The sequence below is a fragment of the Syzygium oleosum genome, unplaced genomic scaffold, assembly GCF_021117445.2.
Source record: "Syzygium oleosum isolate NSW1041296 unplaced genomic scaffold, Sole_v2.1 Sole_v2.47, whole genome shotgun sequence".
In the NCBI taxonomy this organism is placed as follows: Eukaryota; Viridiplantae; Streptophyta; class Magnoliopsida; order Myrtales; family Myrtaceae; genus Syzygium; species Syzygium oleosum.
This window is the reverse complement of record NW_026607531.1, coordinates 1,355,928-1,362,240: the sequence shown is the minus strand read 5'-3', so window position 1 is coordinate 1,362,240 and position 6,313 is coordinate 1,355,928. Positions and strand designations below refer to the sequence as shown.

Here is a 6,313-nt window from a genome sequence, read left to right as displayed (position 1 = left end):
AGCCAAAACGGCCGGCCGGCCAACCTCCGGCGGCCGAGATCTCGCCGCCGCCCTGGCCTCGCCTCGAGGTCGGCCGACCTCCGGCGACCACCGCTCAGGGGGTCGCCCGACCCCGGCGACCACCGCACTGGGGTCGCCCGACCTCACGCGAGCGCTTGGGTCGCGCGATCCGGATCCGGGTCGCGACCCGAGCGCCGCCTCGAGGCGGGGCGACCCTGAGCGGTGTCCGGGTCGAGCGACCCTCAGCGATGCCACCGCCACTGGGGGTCGGGCGACCTCCGGCGACCGCCGCACTTGGGGTCGCGACCCGGCGGCCGCCGCTGGATCCGCCGACCTCGGGCGGTGCTCGGGTTGCGCGACCCGGCGCCGCCGAGGTCCGGCGGCCGCCGCAGGTCGGCCGACCTCGGCGACCACCGCTGAGGTCGCCGAGGCCCGGCGACCGCCGCTAGGGTCGCCCGAGCCTCGGCGGCGCTCGGGTCGCGCGACCCGGATGCGGGTCGCGGCGACCACGGCGCCGCTTTGAGGTCCGGGCGACCCCAGCGGCGGTCGCCGAAGGCTCGGCGACCCGAAGCGTGGTCGCCTGAGGCTCAGCCGACCCCCCAGGCGGCGATCGCGGACCCTCGGCGGCCTCCGGTGTGGCTCCTTGGGCGCGATGAGCAGTGGCGGAATGACGACAGTGCCACTTGCATTCCGAAAATGCTACTTCCCCAATGCTCCTTCAACCCTCCATTTAGCCAAAGGCCCTTAGGAAGCTTTGGAGATGCAATTGCATCTCCTCAAAGCTTGCAAAAAAAATTGCCAAACAAGTTTGCATTTGCCCAAGGGCCTTTAGAGCCCCAAAGCAGCATTTGAATGCTGAACCAAACAGGCCCTTAGTGCTCCCATTCCAGCACGTGCAAAGGAAAGCTGGACAGCCGGAAACCTCCAACTGTCGACGGGGAACCATTACAACGGTCTCCCAAGTCGGTTAGTGGCCAGAAATCGCTCGGGGAAGAGATAAAAAAGGGGAAGGAAAGATGGTTTGTTAGACAGAAGGTGCTCGACAGAATTCCGGAGAGAGAGAGAGAGAACTAGAGAGAGAAAGAGAGAAACTGAGAGAGAGAGGGAGTAGAGGTCCCTCAGGCCGAGTGACCAGAGCCGTCCCGACGGGAAAGGTGCCGGCGAATCGACCTCTCCAGTGACCTCCTACTCGGAGTGTCCAGAGAAAAAGCTAATCCAAAATGCCTGAAAACCACCCCCGATTGTCAAATCCAGGACTTCCCAGGCGAAGTTGAGCTCATAGACTGGTAGGGGAGGTGCAGGAGGACCATCCCAAAGCTTCCATGTAGTTTGGAATTTCCGATTTGGTCTCCGACGAAGAAGATAAATTTTCTTTCCAGTCACCTACCAACTGTTTGTTGAAATGCCCGAATAAGTGCCCGATCCATTGTGTGCTTGATTCCGTGATTTTCTTCTTGTTTTTGTGATTATTGATCCCCTAATCATGTTTCTGATCGATTACTTTCTTGTTTGGTGCATTTTGGATCGTGTTTTTGCATAATCATGAGTTTGGCCCACATAAACCCCTCCACCGGAGCACCTGAGACTCGCTGTCGTCCAAGTTAGTCATTTTTGATCTAGTTGTTTTAATAAATGTTTTGATTGTTAGAATAGGTAATTAGATCGGAATTGGTTAGATTAGTAGGTTGTTCTAGGTGAGAACACTTTCAAGTATAAGGTTTTTAGGCAGATGCTTACCTTTTATCTCCTGTTTGGTTGTGGAGATTGGATGTCCCTGCTCCAGGTCGAGCAAATCCACTACTAAAAAAGTAGGTTTTAGCGACAATGTCGTCGCTAATTTTTCGTGGCAAAATTCGTCGCTAATTATTCATGGCAAAATTCGTCGCTAATTTGCCACGAAAAATTTTTACTTTTGCCACGAACATTGTTCTGGAATGAATTTAGCGACGAATTTGAATCCGTTGCTAATTAGCGACGAAAATAAAATAGTCGGGAACATGCCGTGAATTTTGTAGTTCATCGCTAATTCCATCGCTAATTTATGACGAATTTAGCAACGAAAATATACTTTCGCCGCACATTTGCAACTATTTTGATAATTCGTCGCTAATTTAGCGGCAGATTTAAATTCGTCACTAAATTCGTTCCGAAACAATATTCGTGACAAAAGTAAATTTTTCGTGGCAAATTAACGACGAATTTTGCCACGAATAAGTTCGTGGCAAAGTGCAAACTGTATCTAATACATGGCTGAAACTTGGTATATCTACCACAAACTCAACCTTGCAGAGTACCTTCTAACCTCTGATATCAAGTACATGAATATTAACAGCAACAGTTCATGCTCTAATATAAATTCTCAGTAAATTAGTCTTTCCATGAAACTCCTGATACGAAGACAGTTTGCACAGAAATTACATAGGTTGATAACTTTATTTTAGAATGGTGAAGTTATGCTATTGAAGCTAAGCTCCAGAGTGTTTTCTAGTATAGTGACCAGGGGGCCACACAATGCCTAAAAGAATTCTACAAGGCATAAGCAACCGGCAATAATGTTAGGAACCCGCAAGAAGTCAGTCTAGAGGGCCTTGCCTCAGCAGTAATATGACATCAAACAAGTGAAGCTATCACCATGTCAATTGTCAAAACTGTCCACATGTATAATCATTCTGCAAGCACATTACACGGCCGCCTCCTTTTGCTGCTTGGAAAAAAGAGAAGAGCAAAGATGGTTAACATGTGAGGCGATGTTATGATATGATTCCCTATTCTATTTCATCACCAGTAATAGAATGCAAATACAATGTTTCAAGATACTCTCGTGACATTAATGCTATTGTCCATCTATTTGCTTGTTATCTAATCAATAATCAGACTTGCTGTTGTCAATTCATTTTCCATTTGCTCACATGAAAGAGAAAAGGAGCTGTATCTAAGAAACGGCATTGACATTTAGGTTACAACCACTAGAAGATATGTAGGTGAGGGACTTCACCTGTTGGCACAGAAAATGGGGAACTCGAACTCTCTTGGAACCATCAGCCAGACGTTTAAAGGGCAAATGGTTTTCCACGGGAAAAGAATCATTGTTGACCTACAAGTAGATGCAATACAAATGTTAATGCTTTCCTCAAACCATTGAATCTTTGAGATCAAACAATTTATTTAATAAATAAATAAATCTTAAGTTACTGTAAGAAGGACAAAGAAAAGTGGGGGATAGAGCAAGGTATAACTTCTCACATACAGGATTCTCAAGACAAGGGTCTCAACAAGAAAGTGAGACATAGACTTTCGCGTCAGTGGAATATCACATCAAGTTTCCAGCAAGGTTAACATTGTCTATGAGGTAGGTTTGTTACGCAAATTCAAGTTTTAAAGTGCTTGATGATGTAATCAACAAGCTCGTATAGGTTAGAGAAGCATATTGACAAGCAGCACAAATTGATGTTAGTGCTATATTCTGATTAAATTCAGATCATACCTGGTTTTGAATAACCTCTATTAACAATTCTTGACAACCTGATGCATATACATTCTCTAAATAAGGGCACTGAATTAGCAATCGATCTGAGAATGCAAAGAAAATTAAAGTTAGATTAGGATGCAAATTAGGAAAGCATGTGAGATGCATCAATATCCCATTAATTAAAGTAAGCACTCAATCAAGACCATTACATTTTTTAAAACGTACCAGGGAGCAAATTTTTACAGGCAAGGCTATTCAACTCTGGGCAGTTCAAATACAGGGCCTGCATTTCAATCAACAAAATAAGAACCACAAGGAACCCATGGTAACAGAATGCAATATACAAATTATAGGATCTAGGAGTCTCACACCTAAGCCACTACAACCCCACAAGCTGAGTTCAATATACAAAAGTGAGATCCGCAAAGAATAATGTAGTCAGTTCAATGTGATGGAGAATGCCAGAAACCAATTACAGAGAGAGAGTTTGCGTGTGTCACCGAACAATTTTTCCCTCACATGGCAAGGAAAGTTAGGATGTTATTATGCGATAGCAGGTTTTCATGTGAGAATGGTATTTGCCTCAATTTGAAACCCAAAATCCATTGATCTACTCTTTCTTAAGAAAAAATTACTAAATAGTTTGTTGAATTTCTACAAAAGAAAACTTGTGCATTTTAACTTATCAAAAAGCTATTCTATTACATCGCAACATGAGAAAAACTCGTATATCATACGATGAAGTACAAATTCACTATATTGATAGCAAAACCCAATGATATTGCACAACTAAAATACAAAATAATTCTACAAGTTTATATTGAAACTTGTACCTAAAAACTATAAAACAGCAAGTAATTACTATATTCTCGTACTTTTTTGGTACAAATAATTATATGAAAGGACAATCTATCATGTACTATGCACGAGTAAAAGTTATAATGAGGATATGATATAGTTATGACTCCATATCTCGAAACTTATCATATACTCTCAAGTTCTAATGGTTTGTCCCCACACATTTCTATGGATTCTTATGCACACCCTTAGTAGCGGCTCCGATATAATCACGTTCCCAATCCATTCAAACCCTTATAAACTTATAATAGGATTTCAAACTGCAACCCGACTTTGCGATCTCATTTAAAAAAAAAATGAATCTACCGTTGCTTTTCTAATTTATGTCACTACAAAAGAAGTAGGTTTTAGCGACGAATTTTGCCACAAAAAATGGAAAAATTCGTCGCCAAACGAATTTGTGACAAAAGAAATTTCATCGCCAATTCGGTGTCGTAAAATTGAATTTTTCGTCGCTAAATTGTGACGAAATATATTCGTGGCAAAATTCATCACTACGAATTTTTTTTCCGTAACAAATTAGCGACGAATTTTTTTTCCGTCGCTAATTAGCGACGAATTTTTTTTTGTAGCAAATTAGCGACAAAATTTTTTTACATCGCAAATTCCATCACAAATTAGCGACGAATTTTTTTTCGTTGCAAATTAGCAACGAGTGTATTTTTCGTCGCTAATTTTCCGTGGCTAAACCCTTGTTTTTTTGTAGTGATCTATTTGGGAGCAAGGGTGGCGTGAGATTAGCACAAGGCACACGATAGCATGATAGTAAGTTTGTATACTTTAAGATTAACTTTAGAGCTCAGAGAGCAAAGGAGTGTTGAGGAGGGAGATTTGTAATATTAATCGTCTCTTCTATAGTCAAACTTGAATTTTATTTCATTAGCAAGTTAATATTCACTATTCGTTATCATTCTCAGTTTAACGAAAATAAAGTTTGATGTGGTTTCTCCTTTATATGAGATAGAATCAGTCCACGTTCGTGCCTATCCATCTGATATAGAACATTACTCGGGAGTTTCGTTCGAGTCGAGGAAGGAATCTGAGTTTGGAATGGTTAAAATCTATTACTCTACTTGCTGACCACAAACCGTTGGACGATATGCTTCTTAGAAGAATCTATGAAACGGCTCCTAGAGATGTTAAAGCGGAAAAGTTGTGATGCGGTTTGCTGGGGTTGGTGCATGTGTTTTTCCCACTGCACAGGTGCACGATTCTGCGTCGATTCTCATTCGAGACTTTGACTCCACTCATCGCGGATCGAGTAGAGGCGGAAAGGGCCTTCCTATTTCGATTTCCTCGGCGAGGCTTCTAACTCGGCTACCATGCATCTTCACCCGTAAAGTCACAATCAAGAGAAAAATGAAAGAAAAAGAAAAGAAAACCGAATCATAAACTGGACAAAAGGAATTGCTTGGCCTTAGTTTAGGCGAAAGACCCGACCAAGCGGACCCAAAACACCACGCCGGGGGAAGTGCTCTATGTGGTGACATAAGAGCTAAAATTTGTCTCCAGCCACCTGGCCTTGTAAGGCTCCAGCAGGGGTTGCCATGTGAGAAAAGCATACGAATTGCAAGCAACTATGTGCAATTTGACCGTGATGTTAATGGAGGAGAGCCTGTGATCTTTCTGCGGGGTCCCTGACTCTTTAATATTGAGTTGAACTCCGGATTTTATTGGGGTAAGGTCAAACTCTTGGATTCCTCCATCAAACCAAGAGTTGAAATTTAATGTAGATGGTGCGTGGAAAGATAACAGAGGTGCTATAGGTATTATTGCACGATCGTATAGAGGCTCAGTTGTCCAAGCGTGGACAAGACGAGGAAGATGGAACTCGCCAGTGGAAGTGGAAGCTGCAGCTTTTCTTCTCGCATGCAAAGCTACTCAATCCCTCGGCATCCACAAGGCGGTTTTTGAAAGTGATTGTAAGGTGTTAATTGATGCTATTCAACAAAAGGGCATTTGTCCTTGGTGTATTCATCCTTTCGT

At 43.4% G+C, this 6,313-nt stretch overlaps 1 long non-coding RNA gene across 1 annotated transcript; it reads right to left on the bottom strand.

Annotated features, from left to right (window-relative positions):
* Positions 1-2,750: 2,750 nt before the first annotated feature.
* Positions 2,751-3,564, bottom strand: LOC115694073 (uncharacterized). Its single transcript, XR_008815456.1, has 2 exons — positions 3,485-3,564; positions 2,751-3,094 (listed from the first exon to the last, which is right to left on the bottom strand). It is a non-coding gene; the product is annotated as an uncharacterized LOC115694073 (long non-coding RNA).
* Between the last annotated feature and the right edge of the window lie 2,749 nt (positions 3,565-6,313).